Consider the following 21,370-nt stretch of genomic DNA (forward strand, 5'->3'; position numbering starts at 1 on the left):
GAGGTTAGGTTTCACTATACAGATTTTGGAGGGACACAAGCATTCAGTCCACAACATACCCATTTTTCAATGATATCAAAGTTATATACCCAAAATAACATCTTAATTTCCATAAAATAACACTTTACTAAAAATGAAACATTATCTAGGACTTTCCAAGTATGGAAATAAAAGTTTATGAACTATAAATAATGAAACAGTATGGCTTTTCATATTTTACAGATTTTATTACAGTGTCACATTTTAGTCACTGAAAGAGATACTCTTGAGGACAGTAAACTGATAACCTTTTGAAACAAAATTCCTAAATGTTCTGCCCTTAAAGGATAAATGGTCTAATTATTACACTGTATGTAAAAGTGCTTATGCGCCTGGATTTTTCCAGTGGCCCAGTGAGCTTTCAGGGAAGGAGTTTCTTAGCTTTGTCTTTGGTGTGGTGGATTATACGTGTAGGTCTCAGTGCTTTTTGGAATGACTCTTCATAGAAAAGAATTTGTTAGCTGTAATCTAGAGGTGGTTGGCTTGTTTGTTTTTGAAACAAACCTGTATTGGTACATACCTGTATTTGTATATCTTTCATGTGATAATTTAGTTATTCCTAAATGTTTTTCTTTTGTGTTTAATTAAATCTAGATACAGATTTTGTCTGTTTTATAGATGTCATGTGGTCTTTTTTTTTTTCCATGACAAGGTGAAATTATTTTCAGGTGGGTTTCTAAAACAGATTCTTTATGTTGATTAGTAATTTAATGAAAAAGCCTGTACTCTTTAAAAAATCAAGATGAATGTGTGAAATAAACTAGGTGAAAGTTCCAAAGTGTACTTGAAAAACATGGATATGCAAGGACCCTATTGTTACTATTTTAATGTTTCTTACTGTGTGGATCATAATAAACTGGAAAATTCTGAAAGAGATGGGAATACCAGATCACCTGACCTGCCTCTTGAGAAACCTATATGCAGGTCAGGAAGCAACGGTTAGAACTGGACATGGAACAACAGACTGGTTCCCAATAGGAAAAGGAGTTCGTCAAGGCTGTATATTGTCAGCCTGCTTATTTAACTTATATGCAGAGTACATCATGAGAAACGCTGGACTGGAAGAAGCACAAGCTGGAATCAAGATTGTCGGGAGAAATATCAATAACCTCAGATATGCAGATGACACCACCCTTATGGCAGAAAGTGAAGAGGAACTAAAAAGCCTCTTGAAGAAAGGGAAAGAGGAGAGTGAAAAAGTTGGCTTAAAGCTCAACATTCAGAAAACGAAGATCATGGCATCTGGTCCCATCACTTCGTGGGAAATAGATGGGGAAACAATGGAAACAGTGTCAGACTTTATTTATTTTCTTGGGCTCCAAAGTCACTGCAGATGGTGATTGCAGCCATGAAATTAAAAGACACTTACTCCTTGGAAGGAAAGTTATGACCAACTTAGATAGCATATTCAAAAGCAGAGACGTTACTTTGCCAACAAAGGTCCGCCTAGTCAAGGCTATGGTTTTTCCAGTGGTCATGTATGGATGTGGGAGTTGGACTGTGAAGAAGGCTGAGCGCTGAAGAATTGATGCTTTTGAACTGTGGTGTTGGAGAAGACTCTTGAGAGTCCCTTGGACTGCAAGGAGATCCAACCAGTCCATTCTGAAGGAGATCGGTCCTGGGTGTTCTTTGGAAGGAATGATGCTAAAGCTGAAACTCCAGTACTTTGGCCACCTCATGCGAAGAGTTGACTCATCGGAAAAGATTCTGATGCTGGGAGGGATTGGGGGCAGGAGGAGAAGGAGACGACAGAGGATGAGATGGCTGGATGGCATCACCGACTCGATGGACATGAGTCTGAGTGAACTCCGGGAGTTGGGGTGGACAGGGAGGCCTGGCGTGCTGCGATTCATGGGGTCGCAGAGAGTCGGACACAACTGAGCGAGTGAGCTGAACTGAACTGAACCTAGAATTCTCTGGAAGAGGAACGTGGATGAGCTTCTGAGTTTCCCTAAACCCTTTTGTGTGTGTGTAAGGGCACGTTTTCATCAGATTTTCAAAGTGGCCCTTTACCGTGTGTGTGTGTCGTGTAAGGACATATTTTCATCAGATTTTCGAAGTGGGCCTTTACCACCATCATCTCATCCCCTGGAAAGTTAAGAGCATTACTCTATTGCTGTGGTTTTCAAAAGTGGTACAGAAACCAGAAGCAGCAGCATCACCTGGGTATTTAGTCCCGGCAACTCCCTCCAGACCTAATGAATTAGCAACTCTAAAAGTGCCCCCTCCTCATCTTTCAGTGAGCACTCCAGATGGTGTGAGGCTAAAATTTGAAAACCATGACTTTAAGGTGATAGAATAGAAATAATCTAACAAATACAATTTCTATATATGTTGGCGTGTGTGTGTTAGTCGCTTAGTTGTGTCTGACTCTGTGCATAGTTGATACTAATCTATGTGATCTACACTGATGTTAATTTGCTGACAATTTGAGAATAGAGACATCAGTTGAATACAAAATTCTACAAGCATGTTCGTATGTTCACATGTTCTTGTCTGCGTAGCAGTTTTATTAAACACAAATCTTGTTTTGTTGATATTTAGGATTGGAACTAATATTTGAAAACATTTTGATTTATAAAATGTTAATGACTCCTAGGTTTAACATATTTTTACTTTTGGTTAAATGCCTTTTGGTTTTTAAGAGTGTTTTGGTTAGCACTGTAGATTACTTTTATTCTAATGAAGACATTTTGGTTGCAGTTAACAGGAAAACAACCCGCTCAGACTAACTTAAGCAAAAAGAGACATTATGGGAGTGCAGTTTTCACACCCGAGGAAAAAGTGCAGCCCAGCTTTAGGTGAGACAGGATCCAGGAAATGGAAAGCCTCAGGCAGCTATTCTCAGTGACCCCCTTCTGGCCGTTTAGAACTCTTCTAAGTGCTGTACTTCCTTCTTTGCAGTGGCCTGATTCCCTGTGCTTGTTGCATAGCAGAGAGGATCTAACTGGATCATTGGGGATCTGGTGGCTACTCATCATCCAATCAGCTGTGGTCAGGATCACATGTTACATATACAGCCGCTGATATTTTTCTTCTCTGGCTCATGCTGTAGCTATAGATTACATTTTATTGAGGTAGTACAGTTTAATGGCATTTTGATATGCTGTTAGGATTAAAGTAGGACCATCTGACTTGCATTTTAGTTAGTAGTAAGTTGTGTTCTTTTTCTCTACGGTAACTTTCTCTAAAAAACAAGCCCTCACAATTTAGTGAATATTATATTAATGGATATTATAGTACAGATATATTATAGAAAATTATAGACATAAACTTGTTTAGTAGAACCATGTCATTATAATCTTGACTTAATTTTGCATGTGTTTGGATGGATTGTGGAAACATTCTTTCAAATTATAATCAAACTGTGTACACATAAGACAATATGTATTTAGCTTGTGCTGTTTCCTTTAGATATTACAGATTTATAAAAAGGTCCTGGTAGGTTTCAGATGCTTTATTTTACATACATATCTACTGGGTGTTTGAAGAAGGCATTTTGTGTAAACATGTATCAGTAGATTTTGGGAACTTTCATTGTCAGTAATTTTTCTTCTGCTGCCAGTGTTGATAAGGATTTGGCATTATGCCTTTCATTTAAACTCTACATAGAAAGTTTAAGTGATCATTTGAACAGAACTTGGACAGGCTGATGGGTAAGTAGCAGTTACCTCTGTAGAAAGAATCTAGGAAATGCATTAGTCCTTTGCATTGGAAATTTTACTGAGTAATACTTAATAGTTTTTGGGCTTGCAGTGAGATAAGAGGGAGGAGCAGTGGAAAAAGGAAGGCTTTTGTTTACTGTAAGACAATTCAGTGAATTAGACATAGTGATGTTAGAACAGGAGTGTAAACATGACATCTAGGCAGATTCCATTGGAACAGTGAGTTATATTATGACTCAATTCTGAGTCCTCTTGTGGAGCTTCAGAATTTCTAAAATGTCAATATTTTTAGTAGTTATTGAAACTCTGTGCATGGTTTTCTAGACTCCAGGCATGCAATGGAGATCAAAATTAAGTCCTTGACCTCAAGGAGTTAATGGTCTGGTAGGGAACCCTGGAAATCTTTTAAAAGCATGAAGTTATTATAAAGAAGCATTTTCTTACTGTAACTACAGTACTTTTTGTAATCACAGTCTTCTTGCCTGTGTATGCTGGTGGCCTGTGTTTACAAATGGAGGCTGTTTGGGAAACTAAATATCTTTGGCACTTTTGCTCCATCAGAGTATATCCTTAGGTAATTAGTGACTGTACTTTTTAGAGCCTGGAAGAATGAAGAAGACCTGGGAACTCATCCTTATTTGCACTGTTGTAGAAATAGGTTAATAAATTTGGATGACCTCACGTTCTCATACACCTTTTTATTGCGTATGAGAGAGCTCAGTGAGATGTGTTATTGGGAAGGGGCTCCAGTAGGTAGTTGAGCCCTCTGGTAAAACAGAGTGCTTACAAATAGTTGAGGAAGCCACCCTGATTTAAATGAAACAATCTTTTTGAAGATTAGGCTAAAGGGAGCAGTGAGTTTTGTTTTATTGTTTACCTTTTAGTTTGCTCATCCTTCTACCTCGTCAGTGCTTTTTGGAGGATTTTCATTGATTCAGCAAATATTTGAGTGCATATCGTATGTAATAAACTGTAGGAGAAATAAAAGTAAGCCAAACTTTGTCTTCAAGAAACGTATAGCTTAATGGGACATAAAAGGAAGGGTAAGACATCATGTGAATATGTTTAATACAAGCAAAATGAGAAGGGACATGCAAAACAAGTAGAGCCAGAACTGGAAGTGCACAGGAAGAGAGAGATCCAAATCAGATTGAGAGAAAGGAGGAGAAATCGTAAGAGTTTTCACATGGAATTGAAATGTGATGAATGGATAAAATTTTGAGGATTAGTAGTTAGAATAGGGACTTCCTTGGCAGGCCAGTGGTTTAGACTTGTACTTCTCAGGTAGGGGGTGTGGGTTTGATCTCTGGTCAGAGAACTAAGATCCCACATGCCAGCTGGTGTGGCCAAAAAATAAAAAAATTCCCAGTAGTTAGAATAATAGCACTTGGGCTGGGGAGAGTATTTTGAATAAAGGCAAAGGCAGAAAAATCCTGGGTTTCTTTGAGGGGACAAAGAGAATAGTATTTTCAATGTAGGAGTTAAAGAGAGAGAAAGAAGGGATTCTTGACAGCCTCCGAGTGAGGAGTCTATAGAAGAGGATGGAACCTGGGTCCAGAATACCTGAGCTCATTTACTAGGTGACAGGTTGGACGGGCCACAACTCTTGAATTGTAGTTTCCCCTCATGGTGGATTTTAGACTGGAACTTGCAGACTTGTAAGGACCAAGTGAAAGACTCTGTATACATTTTTTGGGGGGGCACATTGTAAAATACTTAGACAAAGCTAGTGGAGGTGATGGAATTCCAGTTGAGCTATTTCAAATCCTAAAAGATGATGCTGTGAACGTGCTGCACTCAATATGCCAGCAAATTTGGAAAACTCAGCAGTGGCCACAGGACTGGAAAAGGTCAGTTTTCATTCCAATCCCAAAGAAAGGCAATGCCAAAGAATGCTCCAACTACCACACAGTTGCACTTATCTCACACACTACAAAGTAATGCTCAAGATTCTCCAAGCCAGACTTTAACAGTACTTGAACCGTGAACTTCCAGATGTTCAAGCTGGATTTAAAAAAAAGAAGAGGAACCAGAGATTAAATTGCCAACATCCGTTGGATCATAGAAAAAGCAAGAGAGTTCCAGAAAAGCATCTATTTCTGCTTTATTGACTATGCCAAAGCCTTTGACTGTGTGGATTGCCACAAACTGTGATAAATTCTGAAAGAGATGGGCATACCAGACCACCTGACCTGCCTCTTGAGAAATCTGTATGCAGGTCAGGAAGAACAGTTATAACTGGACATGGAACAACAGACTGGCCCCAAATCAGAAAAGGAGTATGTCAAGGCTGTATATTGTCACCCTGCTTATTTAACTTTATGCAGAGTACATCATGAGAAAGGCTGGACTGGAAGAAGCACAAGCTGGAATCAAGATTGCTGGGAGAAATATCAATAACCTCAGATATGCAGATGATACCACCCTTATGGCAGAAAGTGGAGAAGAACTAAAGAGCCTCTTGGTGAAAGTGAAAGTGGAGAGTGAAAAAGTTGGCTTAAAACTCAACATTCAGAAAACTAAGATCATGGCATCCGGTCCCATCGCTTCATGGGAAATAGATGGGGAAACAGTGGAAACAGTGACAGGCTTTATTTTTTTGGGCTCCAAAATCACTGCAGATGGTGACTGCAGCCATGACCTTAAAAGATGTTTACTCCTTGGGAGAAAAGTTATGACCAAGCTAGACAGCATATTAAAAAGCTGAAACATTACTTTGCTGACAGAGGTCCATCTAGTCAAGGCTGTGGTTTGTCCAGTAGTCATGTATGGATGTGAGAGTTGGACTATAAAAAGAAGGCTGAGTGCCAAAGAATTGATGCTTTTGAACTGTGGTGTTGGAGAAGACTTTGGAGAGTCCCTTGGACAGCAAGGAGATCTAACCAGTCCATCCTAAAGGAAATCAGTCCTGAATATTCATTGGAAGGATTGATGGTGAAGTTGAAACTCCAATACTTTGGTCACCTGATCTGAAGAATTGACTCATTTGAAAAGCCCTGATGCTGGGAAAGATTGAAGATAGAGGATGAGATGGTTGGATGGCATCACCGACTTGATGGACATGAATTTGAGTAAACTCCGGGAGTTGGTGATGGACAGCGAGGCCTGGCGTGCTGCAGTCCATGGGGTTGCAAAGAGTTGGACACGACTGAGCAACTGAAGTGAACTGATGTTATTTAAATGTGAATATTGCAAATGGAAATAGCAGATATGTGATACCTGAAATAATCTGGCAACTACTTTGGGTGTTCAGGGAGAAGGATTGATAAGACATTTGCTCTCTGGATGATTGCAAGCATATGGTGCAGTTCGCAGAACTGGGGAGGTCAAGAGGAAGAAGAGCTGTTTCAGTAGGGAAGCTGATGAATTCAGGTTTTTAAAAAGTACTTATTTATGTATTTGACTGTGACAGGTCCTAGCTGCAGCACGTAGGATCCTTTTAGTTGCAGCATGCAGGCGCTTTAGTTGTGGCATGCGAGCTCTTAGTTGCAGCATGTGGAATCTAGTTCTCTGACAAAGGATCAAACCCAGGCCCCCTTCATTGGATACATGGAGTATTAGCCACTGGGCCATCAGAGAAATCCCTGAAAATCCCTGATTAGTTCAGTTTTGAATACGTGTAATTTCAAATGCTGGTAAGGTAAGGTATCCCAAGCGAGTATGTTATGGTAGACAATTGTAATGTGAATTTGGATTTTGAGATAGGAATAAGACTGGGCGTACAGATTGAGACCCATCAGTGTGTACCAAAAGCTTACTAGGTTCATGAACTTTGTTACTGACTGAATGCTTCTGTCTGTGTCCCCCCGTATTTTATATGTTGAAACCCTAATCGGGGAATTCTCTGGTGGTGCAGTGGTTAGGACTCTGCCTTCCACTTCTAGGAGCCCAGGTTTGATCCCTGGGTGGGGAACTAAGATCTGCAAGCCCCCCTCCCCCCCCAAAAAAAGGAATGCTCATCCCTAGTGTGATGATAAATGAAGGTGGGGCTCTTTGGGAGGTACTCACATCATGAAGGTGGAGCCCTCATGATTGGGATTCAGTTCAGTTGCTCAGTCATGTCCGACTCTTTGTGACCCCATGGACTGCAGTATGCCATGCTTCCCTGTCCATCACCAACTCCCTGAGCTTGCTCAAACTCATGTCCATTGAGTCGGTGATGCCATCCAACCATGTCATCCTCTGTTGTCCTCTTCCCCTCCTGCCTTCAATCTTTCCCAGCATCAGGGGCTTTTCCAGTGAGTCAGTTCTTTGCAGCAGGTGGCCAAAGTATTGGAGCTCTAGCTTCAGCATCAGTCCATCAGTGCATATTCAGGACTGATTTCCTTTAGGATGGACTGGTTGGATCTCCTTGCAGTCCAAGGGGCTCTCAAGAATTCTCCAACACCACAGTTCAAAAGCATCAATTCTTTGGTGCTCAGCTTTCTGTATAGTCTAACTCTAACATCCATACATGACTACTAGAAAAACCATAGCTTTGACTAGATGGACCTTTGTTGGCAAAGTAAGTCTCAGCTTTTTAATATACTGTCTAGGTTGGTTATAACTTTTCTTCCAGGGAGCAAGCATCTTTTAATTTCATATCTGTAGTCACCATCAGCAGTGATTTTGGAGCCCCCCAAAATAAAGTCTCACTGTTTCCACTGTTTCCCCATCTATTTGCCATGAAATGATGGGACCAGATGCCATGATCTTAATTTTCTGAATGTTGAGTTTTAAGCCAACTTTTTCACTCTCTACTTTCACTTTCACCAAGAGGCTCTTTGATTGGGATTGCTATTGCTATCACTAAATCACTTCAGTCATGTCCAACTCTGTGCGACCCCATAGACGGCAGCCCACCAGGCTCCCCCGTCCCTAGGATTCTCCAGGCAAGAACACTGGAGTGGGTTCTTGGAGTGCCATTTCCTTCTCCAATGCATGAAAGTGAAAAGTGAAAGTGAAGTCGCTGAGTCATGTTCGACCCTCAGCGACCCCATGGACTGCAGCCTTCCAGGCTCCTCCATCCATGGGATTGTCCAGGCAAGAGTACTGGAGTGGGGTGCCATTGCCTTCTCCTTGATTGGGATTAGTGCTCTTCAAGAGAGGTGCTACTTCTTGTGGCTGTATGAGGATACAGCAAGAAGGTGGCTGCGTACAAAACAAGAAGGGGCTCCTCACCAGACATTGAATCTGCCTGTCCCTCGATCTTGGACTTGCCAGCCTCAGAACTGTGAGAAATAAATGTTGTTTAAGCCACCCAGTCTGTAGCATTTATTATAGCAGCCTGAACTAAGACAGGCTTCTCATCAGATTGTGAGAAGACCCCTTTCTTGCTATTTAAGATGCTTGCAACCTGGGGGATTAACTTTATTAGAAATTTTAGAGTAGAAAGTAATAACAGCTAATATTTTTTGAGCACCTGGTACTCTTCCAGGTGTTTTATGTGTTTGAATTTATTTAATCTTTAAAACAACACTAAAAGGTAGCTCCTAGTATCTTCCCTGTAACAGATGAGATATCTGAGGTGAATAGGCTTTAAGTCGTTGTTCAGGGTCACAAGTTAATAAGTGACAGCACCGGGTTCAAACCCAGGCATTCTGACTCAAAGCGTTTAACGTTATATAGTGTTTATATCTTTATAGTATGGTATCTCTATGCCTGTCTCTAGAGAAAGAGGGTAAAGGAGACACATTTGGGAGTGGCCAGAAAGTGAGTCAACTTTTCCCCTACACGAAGAATAATGTTCAGGCTTCACTGCAACTGTATACTTGACTTGACCAAGGTTTCCTTCTCTTGGTGTTTTGATGAAGAAAGTAAATTGTTGTGTAGTGAAATTTAGATACACTAGACCTGTCTCTTGGAGAAGGCAATGGCACCCCACTCCAGTACTCTTGCCTGGAAAATCCCATGGACGGAGGAGCCTGATGGGCTGCAGTCCATGGGGTCGCTAAGAGTCGGACACGACTGAGTGACTTCACTTTCACTTTTCACTTTCATGCATTGGAGAAGAAAATGGCAACCCACTCCAGTATTCTTGCCTGGAGAATCCCAGGGACGGGGGAGCCTGTTGGGCTGCCGTCTATGGGGTCGCACAGAGTCGGACACGACTGAAGCGACTTAGCAGCAGCAGCAGACCTGTCTCTTGAGCAGCCACCAGTTACGAACTGGATCTGTTTGAATGAAGGTGCCAGTCAAGAAGGTGCAGTGACTGTCTCCATTAGCACTAGCCTGATAGTATTCAGTCTGCAGACTGCCTCGGAGGTCCTTAAGTCTCAGTGAATTTACCATCCTTATGAATGAAGGATAGTACTTCTGTGTATTTTCATCCCTCAAGTGGAGAAAAGAATTCAAGGAAATATTGCTTAAGATAGCAGAAATACTTTCAGAGAGTTTCTTATAGTAACAGTATCTGCAGCGTGCCTACTACATACCAAGTACCTAGACTGCATGCTTTACATTTATTTCATACTGAATGTTGCTTGGCTTTAGCAGAACCTTTATTTTTTTTTATGCAAAAACTTGATAATGGTGTGTGTAATAGAAGAAGCTTTATTTTAAAATTGCCTCCAGTCTTTTTAAGGTAATTATTTACTGTTGTGGCTAAAAGAAATATCTGCGCTTAAAGTTGTTTGATGTGAAGGAACTAGATGGGTCATTTTCAGTTGGTTAACTTAAGAACCAGTTTTGCCTTTGAAATACTTAAATGCTGACACTTTATTTTTTTTTTCCTTTAAATAAGAATATTTATATCATGTTGGTAGAACCTGTATCTTTAATACATCATCTGTAAACTGATTAAATTAGTTACCCATTGGATACTAAAAACATTAAGCTAAACTTAGAGACCCAGTTTGTTTTGTAACATGCATGAAATGAATTGCCTGAAATTCCTTGATTAAACGGCACGGTAGCAAGATATTTAGTTAAAAGGAGACCTAATATGATTGTAGAGGTAAACTATAATCTATTGAAAGAAATTGCTCATCTTTTCGAAGAGGTCCTTTTGCAATCTGGGTTTCTGTTAACCATTTTGTGAACCTGTATCACCAGTAATTGCTTTAGCATGTTCAGTTCAGTTCAGTCGCTCAGTTGTGTCCGACTCTCTGGGACCCCATGGACTGTGGCATGCCAGGCCTCCCTATCCATCACCAACTCCCGGAGTTTACTCACACTTATGTCCGTTGAGTTGGTGATGCCATGCAACCATCTCATCTTCTGTCGTCCCCTTCTCCCTCCCTCAATCTTTCCCAGCATCAGGGTCTTTTCAAATGATTCAGTTCTTCCCATCAGGTGGCCAAAATACTGGAGTTTCAGCTTCAGCATCAGTCCTTCCAATGAATATTCAGGACTGATTTCCTTTAGGATGGACTGGTTTGGATCCCCTTGCAGTCCAAGGGACTCTCAAGAGTCTTCTTCAACACCACAGTTCAAAAGTATCAATTCTTCCGCGCTCAGCTTTCTTTATAGTCCAGCTCTCACATCCATACACCGACGGACCTTTATCCACAAAGTAATGTCTCTGCTTTTTAATATGCTGTCTAGGTTGGTCATAACTTTTCTTCCAAGGAGCAAGCGTCTTTTAATTTCATGGCTGCAGTTACCATCTGCAGTGATTTTGGAGCCCCCCAAAATAAAGTCTCTTCACTGTTTCCATTGTTTCCCCATCTATTTGCCATGAAGCGATGGGACCAGATGCCATGAGTTTTAAGCCAACTTTTTCACTCTCCCCTTTCACTTTCATCAAGAGGCTGTTTAGTTCTTCTTCACTTTCTGCCGTAAGGGTGGTGTCGTCTGCATATCTGAGGCAATCTTGATTCCAGCTTGTGCTTCACCCAGCCCAGCGTTTCTCATGATGTACTCTGCATATAAGTTAAATAAGCAGGGTGACAATATAGAGCCTTGACATACTCCTTTCCCGATTTGGAAGTCTGTTGTTCCATGTCCAGTTCTAACTGTTGCTTCCTGATTTGCATACAGATTTCTCAGGAGGCAGGTCAGGTGGTCTGGTATTCCCATCTCTTTCAGAATTTTCCACATTAAGTTCCTTTAAAAAGGAAGAGCTAACCTGACAGACTGTGTTTAGCTGTAGGTATGATGATTAAGAGTTTGGATTCTGTGATTAGTATTGATTATTTGTATTGTTATCTTACACTCTAGCATTTACAGTGTAATCTTTGGCAAGTCCTTTATGCCTAAACTTCAATTTCTTCATCTCTAAAGTGTAGTAGGGACTTCCCTGGCGATCCAATGGTTAAGACTGTGCACTTCCACTGCAGAAGGCATAGGTTCAAGTCCCTAATTGGGGAACTAAGATCCCATATACCATGCTGTGTGGCCAAAAAGAAAATAAAAGAAAAATGTAGGTAATACTGTTACTTAACTTCATATGATTGGTAAATACTTGGACATAGTAAATATTCAATAAATGTTATCCAATCTTTTTATAGTCCTTACTAAAGTTCCTTTTCATTTAATGAATAAATGGACTTTTATTCTTAACAGCATATTAAAATATTTTCTTGTCAATAAATATTTACATAATCTTAATGGTTATATTTCAGCATACTATTTGTCATCCTTAATAACTATCAATATTTTGTTATTGTGCAAATAAGGTTGTATTTGATATTTCTGGTAAGTATAGCCTTTTGTAATCATGCTTTTTTAAGGATAATAATGCTGTTGAATATGAATCTTAGGGCTCCTGTTTCAAGCAAAAAACTGAAACACATAGGTATAAAAATTATCTTGTATGCAAGTTTTCAATAGAACTTAAATTTCGTGCCTAGGAGTTGAAGTAGAGGTTATTTTCCTGGAGCAGAAAGATCTACATTTCTGTCACGAGCCAGTGATCAGGAAGGGTGCGTATTGTAGGCATCTTTAGAGCACTAGGCCATCGTCTTGGAGTTGGTATAGGATTGCTGTCCTCAACTTCAGTTTTGTTTTGCAATGTCAATATAAATTCAAAGAAAATACAAAAGCAATCTACTCTGTTGAAAAATAGTTCGTACAGCTTGAACAAACAGTGCTATATAATCTGTTTTTGTGGGGCAAAGGAAAATGGGATGTCTGAGTGTTTTTTGTTTTTTTTTTCTTCTCAAACAGCCTCATTCCAATCAGCAGTGTAATTGGAATGCAATTCCAGTCTGGAGGAGGAAGGGGAATTTTTGGCAAGAAGATACTGAGCATTTGGGAGTTTAATTCAGATTTAGTATAGGCAGCCATGCATTATGAGTACAACTCAGTAAGAGCAGCAATAGCATTCTACTTTTACAGCTGGGAGTTGTACTCTGGTATTATTAGATGGTGTGTTACATATAGATAACGCTTTTCCAACCAGAAGAAGGAATCATCAACTTAAATGGTAATATTTATTGCATCTGTACTTCTGCACGTGGTTTCCTCCATCACTGCCTCTAATAAAATATAGTAAAGAAGATTTTTGTGAAATTTAAAAATATTTCTTGAGAAAACAACAACAAAGAAAGGCATTTATAGCATATTTGAATTGTACCTGACCAGCAAGCTCTGAGGGCAGAAGACTGTGTCTTATTTATCTGTATATCTGCAGAATCTGTCGTCCCACTTGGCACAAAGTAGTTATTCAGGAAATGCGAATGAAAGGGTGAATGAAGGAGCATTCCGTTCTCATTAAGCATCTCAAGATGGTCACATCTACTTGTGTGTGAAATAGAGAGGAATTACCAGTGTACCAGCCAGGCTGACCTTACCTTATTTTGATTATCTCCTCTATTTCAAACCCACCTATCTGCTGAAGAGTAGAATAGCTGGAACAGGTTTTAGGTTTGGGAAGTGTAGACTTAGGAGTGACAAATGCTTGGAAGAAATTTGAGAAGGGTAGCAGCATGATCATATTAGTCTAGTAAAATTAACCTAGTGTAAATCCACAGGCTGTGTGAGGCTTGGTCCCTGATGGGATCTGAAGTAATGGCACTGTGCTGGCGTCATGCCACGTTTGTAGTTCACATTACTCAAAATTGACATATGGCTGTTAAATATCTGAAGTCCTGTATAATGTTTTAATACAGAAATTGGTGGAAGTTCATTGAGTTATATTCTTAAGAATTATGCACTTTTCTTTGTAAATTATTTCAAGAGAAAACTTAACATTAAAAATTTTAAAATATTGATATCTGTCTAGGGGTAAGTCTGTACTCTTTAGCCTTTGTTCTGGCCCTCACACCCCCTTACAAGGTTTCTCTCCTGCGAGTCCCTTCCTATAATTTCTCAGTTCCTGTGTTTCTCAACATTATTTTTACCTCTCTCCTGTAATAATCATTTATAAAGCAAAAATGAAAGCTCTTCCTCTCTGCTGCCCTTCCCTAGTGCCACATTCCCAGTCTTGGCTCAACTTTCTATAGTTTTCTGTTATAGAAAGTGATTTACAGATATAAATTTGTGCAAATATAAATGTAAAATTACACTACAAATATAAAAACACATTGTAATACTATATATTTCTCAGGAGATTCTGATGTGTACCTCCTTAGTGACAGTGACAAATAGGAGTTTGTCCTAGTGAAATTCAGTAACTCGCTGAGCATTTACTGAGCTCTTATGATTGGCACCGAGGATGGAAGGAGCAGTGGGCAGTGGTTCTAGGACCCAGAGTACATTCCGAAGAAAAGGAACAGTAAAGACTCCAAGGGCTGAAAATGAATTTATGTGAATAAATACCAGAATCTCAAATGGTGGTTGAAAATCTCATTTGAAGATTTACAAGTGCACTCTTTTGCTACTAGGATGTAAATAATTAAAAGGTTGTCTGGAGCTGTTGAAATGAAGTGTTAAAGTTGGCACTCTGACCAGTCTTGATATTTCTTTGTTTTAAATTAATCTTGTTTCTCTGTGTTATCTTCCTTAGTCTCAGAGTTGCTAAAATTTCTCTCTATAAACTTTGAACCTGACTTTAAAGTTCTTTGCTCTTTTGATTTTTTCAGTTACTCTTTAAAACTTAGTCATATATTAGCAACATCATACTTGTGATTAAAAGGAAAAATGTCAAACATGATCTGATGAGTATCTTTTAAATAGCGGGAAATGATAATAACATTGTATAAGCCAAAACTATGATTACTTGCAGACTGGTAATCTATCACATAGTATTACAAGTCCCTCTTTGAATGAAATCATTTTAGATGATTTTGGAGTTTGTTTTTTATTTAGCATTTTACTAAGTGCCCATCAAATGTCTGGCGCAGTGTTGGCTTGGTGCAGGGGCTGTAAAGAAATGATACAGACATGATGCAGCTGAATGGAGCTTACCACCTCTAGTTACAAGCAACATTCTAAACCGAAAAACATAATAACGTGTGGCAAGTGCCTGGGATAAGTATGGGCTTCTGTGAAAATGCAAGTGGGCAAAAGGTTGAGAGAAATATGTTCTAAAAAGCTTCCTTCCCTTTTGAGACCTAAATACGGGTAGTTGAAGTTGCCTGGGGCAGATGTTTTGGGGAGAGAGAATGGCACATGAAGGCTGTGGGTGAGAGAATATGTTTGAGAATGTGAAGGTTTAGTGTAGCTGGATCTTGGACTTGGATGCTTGAAGAGGACGGGCGGTGGTGGAAGACGAGGTCAGAGAGCAGGAGCCAGGGCCTGATGGGCTTACTAGCCAGATAGGTTTTGGGCTGAACACCTTGGCAGTATTATAAGAATGGAGGTCAATAGAAGAGACAAGAGATACAAGGTTCCTGAGAAAGTGGGAGGTTGGGTATGTGATCCAGAGCACCAGTGGAAGGACTGTTTTGAGTGTTTTACACATGTTTTGGAAAGTTATTAGAGAAATGGATGGAAGGAATTAATATTTTTAGAAAAATCATTTTAGGTCTAGTGTGGAGACCTGATTGAAGGCAGTTGGGGCTTAAGGCAGGGGACTGATTGGGAGGCTGTTGTAATGACTTAAACAGTAGTTGATGGTGGTCTGCACAGGTGTAATGGCACTGGTAATAGGGAGAAGTGGACAGATGAAGGATATTTCAGAGGCAGAGTTGATTAGAAGTGGTAATTGCCAGGAGGTGGGGAGGGGGTAGTATAGTGAAGGTTGCTGTGGAGGTTTCTGACTAGGGCAATAGAATGGAAAGCAAAGATATTTATTGAAAGAAAGTTAACTGGAGAAGGAGTTTGAGGGAAAGGGGGATAGTGATTTTTATTTGAGGGTGTATTTAGTGTGCCTGTGTGGACCTGGAGTTCAAGAGAGAGCTGAGGGTTGGGTTTATAGATTGAGGTGTCATCAAAATGGTAAAGACCAGGGAGAACATATGAAAAAATGGCTCATCAAATTTATTTTTCAAGACGAGAGGAAGAGCTTTGTCAGACTGTCAAAACTATGAACTTTCTCCCCAGGAGAGTACACGTGGATATAACAGTTTTTATTTTCCTCGTCCACCCTGGTTTATTTCAGGAGATTGAATATAGTCCCCTGTGCTGTACAGTAGTGCCTTGTTTATCTGAATCCCAAACGCCTAAGTTACCCCTCCCCTAATCTTTTCCCCTTTGTAACCATGTTTGTTCCCTACGTCTGTGAATCTGCTTCTGTTTTGTAAATAAGTTCATCTGTATCATGTCTTAGATTTCCCACGTAAGTGACAGCATATGGTATTTGTCTTTCTCTTTCTGATTGACTTCACTTGAAGTATGGTGATCTCTAGGTCCACCCATGTAGTTGCAAATGGCAGTTTTTCTTTTTTTTTTTATGGCTGAGTAGTATTCCTGTGTATGTGTGGATCACATCTTTTTTATCCATTTATCTGTTGATGGACATTTACATTGCTTCCTTGTCTTGGCTATTATAAGTAGTGCTTTTATGAACATTGGGGTACATGTATCTTTTGGAATTAACATTTTCTCCAGATATGTGCCCAGTAGTGGGATTACTGAATCATGTGGCCACACTGTGTTTTGAGGAACCTCCGTGTTGTTTTCCATAGTGGCTGCACCAACTTCATCCCCACCGACAGTGCAGGAGGGTTCCCTTTTCTCCACACCCTCACTAGCGTTTATTATTTGTAGACTTTTTAATGATGGCCATTCTGACTGGGGTGAGGTGACACCTCATTGTAGTTTTGATTGCCACTTCTCTCGTATTAGCAGTGTTGAGCCTCTTTCCATGTGTCTGTTGGCCATCTGTATGTCTTATTTGGAGTAGTATGACTACTCCTTTAGTTGTAGTTGAGATCTTCTGCCCATTTTTTGACTGGGTTTTTTTGTTTGTTTTTGTTACTGAGTTGTATGAGCTGTTTGTATGTTTTGGAAATTAAGCCCTTGTTGGTTGCATTGTTTGCAAATATTTTCTCCTATTCTGTAGGTTGTCTTTTTGTTTATGATTTCCTTTGCTGTGTAAAGCTTATAAATTTGATTCAGTTCAGTTCAGTCGCTCAGTCGTGTCCAACCCTTTGCGACCCCATGAATAGCAGCACTCCAGGCCTCCCTGTCCATCACCAACTCCCAGAGTTGTGTTACCCAAACTCATGTCCATCGAGTCGGTGATGCCATCCAGCCATCTCATCCTCTGTCGTCCCCTTCTCTTCCTGCCCCCAATCCCTCCAAGCATCAGGGTCTTTTCCAGTGAGTCAACTCTTCTCATGAGGGGGCCAAAGTATTGGAGTTTCAGCTTCAGCATCAGTCCTTCCAATGAACACCCAGGACTGATCTCCTCCAGGATGGACTGGTTGGATCTCCTTGCAGTCCAAGGGACTCTCAAAGAGTCCTCTCCAACACCACAATCCCATTTGTTTATTTTTGCTTTATTTCTGTTGTCTTGGAGACTGACCCAAGAAACCATTGATTTATGTCAGAGAAGCTTTGCCTGTATTCTCTTCTGGGCGTTTTATGGTGTCATGTCTTATATTTAAATCTTTAAGCCAGTTTAAGTTTTTTTGTGTGTATGGTATGAGAGACTGTTCTAACTTCATTGATTTCCATGTGGCTGTCCAGTTTTTTTGGTACCACTTGTTGAAGAGACTGTCTTTTCTCCGTTGTATATTCTTGCCTTGTCATGGAGTAATCGACTCTGGGTTTGCAGGTCTGTTTCTGGGCTCTGTTCTGTCCCACCGACCCATGTGTGTTGGTGGCAGTACTGCACTGTTTTGATTTCTGTAACTTTGTAGTATTGTTTGAGGTTTGGGAAGGTTATGCCTCCACCTTTGTTCTTTCTCCTTAGATTGCTTTGGCTATTCTGGGTCTTTTATGGTTTCATAAAAATTTTAGGTTTATTTGTTCTGGTTCTGGGAAAAGTGATGTGGGTAATTTGATAGTGATCACATTAAATCTGTAGATGGCCTTGAGTAGTACGACCACTTTAACAGTATTCTTTGAATCCAAGAGCATGGGATATCTTTCCATTTCTTTATTTTTATTTTTGTCTGTGCTGAGTCTTCGTTGCTGCATGTGGACTTTCTCTAGTTAGAGCGAGCGGGGCTACTCTCTAGTTGGAGCAGGTGGGGGCTACTCTTTAGGTGCAGTGCTCAGGCTTCTCATTGCATTGGCTTCTCTTGTTGCAGAGCATAGGCTTTAGAGCTTCAGTGGTTGCAGCTCATGGGCTCTAGAGCATGGGCTCAGTAGTTGTGGTATACAGACTTAGTTGCTCCACAGCATGTGGGATCTTCTGGGACCAGGGGTTGAACCTGTGTCCCTGCATTGCAAGGTGGATTCTTAACCACCGAACCACCAGGGAAGCCCCTTTTCATTTCTTTGAATCATCTTCAATTTCCTTTATGAGTGTTTTATAGCGCTCAGCATATAAGTCTTTCACCTCCTTGGTGAGGTTTATTCCTATGGTGTTTTTTTTTTTTTTTTAGATGCAATTTCAGAAGAGATTTATTTCCCCCCTTGCCCTTTTCTCGTATTTCACTGTTAGTGTAAAGAAATGTGACAGATTTAGGCACGACAATCTTGTATTCTGATATCTTGCTGAATTTATCAGTACTAGTGGTTTTTATGTGTGTCTTTAGGGTTTTTTATGTATAGTAGTGTCATGTCATCTGCATCAATGCTGGCTGAATAGAAGTGGTGAGAGTGGGCATCCTTGTCTTGTTCCAGATTTTAGCAGGAGGTCTTTCTGCTTTTCAGTGTTGAGTGTTATGTTGGCTGTGGGTTTGTCATAAATAGCTTTTTTTATGTTGAGATATGTTTTCTCTGTAGTTTTTATCATGAATGGATACTGAATTTTATCAAATGTTTTTTTGCACCCATTGAGATGATAATGTGGCTTTTTTTGGGTCTTTCATTGATGTGGTGTATCACGTTGATTGATTTTCATATGTTGAGCCATCCTTGTGACTGTGGAATGAATTCAGCTTGATCGTGGTGTGTGATCTTTTTTATGTGTTGTTGGATTCAGTTTGCCAATATTGTGTTGAGCATGTAACAGTTTACATATAATTCCAAGGTTTATAGGATGGACATCTGTGCTCCTTAGGTTATAGAGTAAAAGAGGACCTGAGTGAGGACATCTCTGAAGAACCTCAACTTTCATGGATGGAGCAAAGGAAAGAGATCTGGCAAACAAGACTTAGAGTAAATTTTATACTTGGATTGTTTATGATACATATGCACAATGGAGTATTACTCAGCCATCAAAAGGAATGCATTTGATTCAGTTCTAATGAGGTGGATGAACCTAGAGCCTATTATACAGATTGAAGTAAGTCAGAAAGATAGATATTGTATGTTAATGCATATAAATGGAATACAGAAAGCTGGTACTGATGAACGTATCTGCAGGGCAGCAGAGAGACGCAGACATGGAGGACAGCCTTATGGACATAGGCGGGGAAGGAGAGGGAGGGACGACTTGAGAGAGGAGCATGGAAACATACACACTGCCACGTGTGAAATAGATAGCGGGTGGGAAGTTGCTGTATGACGCGGGGAGCTCAGACCCGCTGCTCTGTGAAGCCGAGAGGGGTGGGATGGGCTGGGAGGTGGGAGGGAGATCCAAGAGGGAGGGGACATACGTACACCTATGGCTGATCCATGTTGATATATGGCAGAAGCCAACACAATATTGTAAGGCAATTATCCTCCAATTAAAAATAACTTAATTTTAAAAAATTACGCTTGATGTAAATTTTATGTTTGGTGTTAAGCAGAAACCAAAAGTAGAGAGGGGTTCCAGAAGAGGGAGTAGTCAGTAGTGGCAAATGCCCCCCAGGGGCGAGTGCAGTAAAAAATGAAAAGCGCCCATTGGATGGATTTAGTAATTAGGTCCCCAGTGCTTTGGAGAAGCAGTGTCAGGCAATGGTGAGAGGAGAAGCCAAACTACAGTTAATTGAGGCGTTAGTGGGTAGTAAAGAAGTGAAGTCACAAAGTGTACACACTGTTTTAAAGTAGTTCAGTTATGGAAGAAAAGAGTTAAGATGGTGGCTGGAGTGCAGAGGCACGGGCAAGTGTATGAGTAAATACTGATGAGGCCATCACTAGAGGAGGTGAGGGGACAGGTTCTTGAGAAAGTGATGGGTTGGGTATGAAATCCATAGCACGATCGGAAGGATGCCATTAGAGGAGTGAACATGGTAAGTGGGAGGAAGAAAAAAAGAATGAGTGTTAAAACAGTGTGTTTGTAGGCTTAGTGATAAGAAGTTGGAGAACTTCCCTTGTATTTTTTTTCTCTGAAGTAGGATGTATAGTTATTTATGTTTTGAATCATAGAATGCTGATTTAAAAATTACTACTACCTTGTCAACACTGCAGGTTATGATTTGAATTTATATATGTGCTGTATGGGCTTCCCTGGTGGCTCAGTGGTACAGAATCTGCCTGCCAATGCCGGAGACGTGTGTTCAGTCCCTCGGTAGGGAAGAGCCCCCGGAGAAGGAAATAACAACCCATTCCAGTATTCTAATCTGAAAAATCCCATGAATAGAAGAGCCTAGCAGGCTACAGTTCATGGTATCGCAAAAGAGCTGGATAGACCTAGCGACTAAACAGTGTGTGTTGTGTATGTATAGATCCTGAGTATTCTGTTCAGTTTATGTGATGATAACAAAAGTTGAGGGGGTTTTATTTTTTTTTTTAATTCTTTATCATATCACATTCCAAGTTCTCTATGACAACAGCACCCCTGTTCTTGGTTTTCTTGTTTTAAAAAAGTTTTTTTTTTTTGACCATGCCACAAGGCATGGTGGATCTTGGGTCCCCAACCAGGGCTTGAATGCACAGCCCCTGCAGTGGAGGCGCAGAGTCTTCATTGCTGGGCCCCAGGGAAGTCCCGTGGGAGGTGTTCTCCTCAGTCAGCTTTCTGATTTGGTATTCTGAAATATGGCCTTGGTTTTCATGATTGAGTTTTTATGTTCTTAAACTGTTTCTAACACAGGGCATAAGAGACTCTGACTAGTAAATCAGTTTCTTGTGCTTACTTAATAATTTTATTCATTTGTCAGTGACATCTGTCTTCAAGATTATTTTTATTTGAACTTTTCACAGTGATTCGTTTATTTAGACTTGTTCCCAAGGTTTGTTAAGTGAATTTTTACACACTAAACTTCCAATAAGTGCAACTAATTGAACAGACCATTTAAACTATCAGTAGAAGTGGGTAGAAATTAGTCACACATTACTTTCATAGATATTTTATAAATTAAAGTATAAATATATGGACATTGGTGGTTTCCCTTCACTTATAACAAGTTTGAATTACAGAAGTTCAGTGACTGCATAAGCAGAGG

At 40.2% G+C, this 21,370-nt stretch overlaps 1 protein-coding gene across 1 annotated transcript in view; it reads left to right on the plus strand.

Moving 5' to 3' along the window:
* SMURF2 (SMAD specific E3 ubiquitin protein ligase 2) overlaps positions 1 to 21,370 on the plus strand; it is a 114,301-nt gene that overhangs the window by 44,571 nt on the left and 48,360 nt on the right. The window lies entirely within an intron of this gene.

Source organism: Bos grunniens, chromosome 19 (assembly GCF_055505025.1).
Source record: "Bos grunniens cultivar Pamir isolate PY7600 chromosome 19, Bosgru_T2T1.0, whole genome shotgun sequence".
Classification (NCBI taxonomy): domain Eukaryota; kingdom Metazoa; phylum Chordata; class Mammalia; order Artiodactyla; family Bovidae; genus Bos; species Bos grunniens.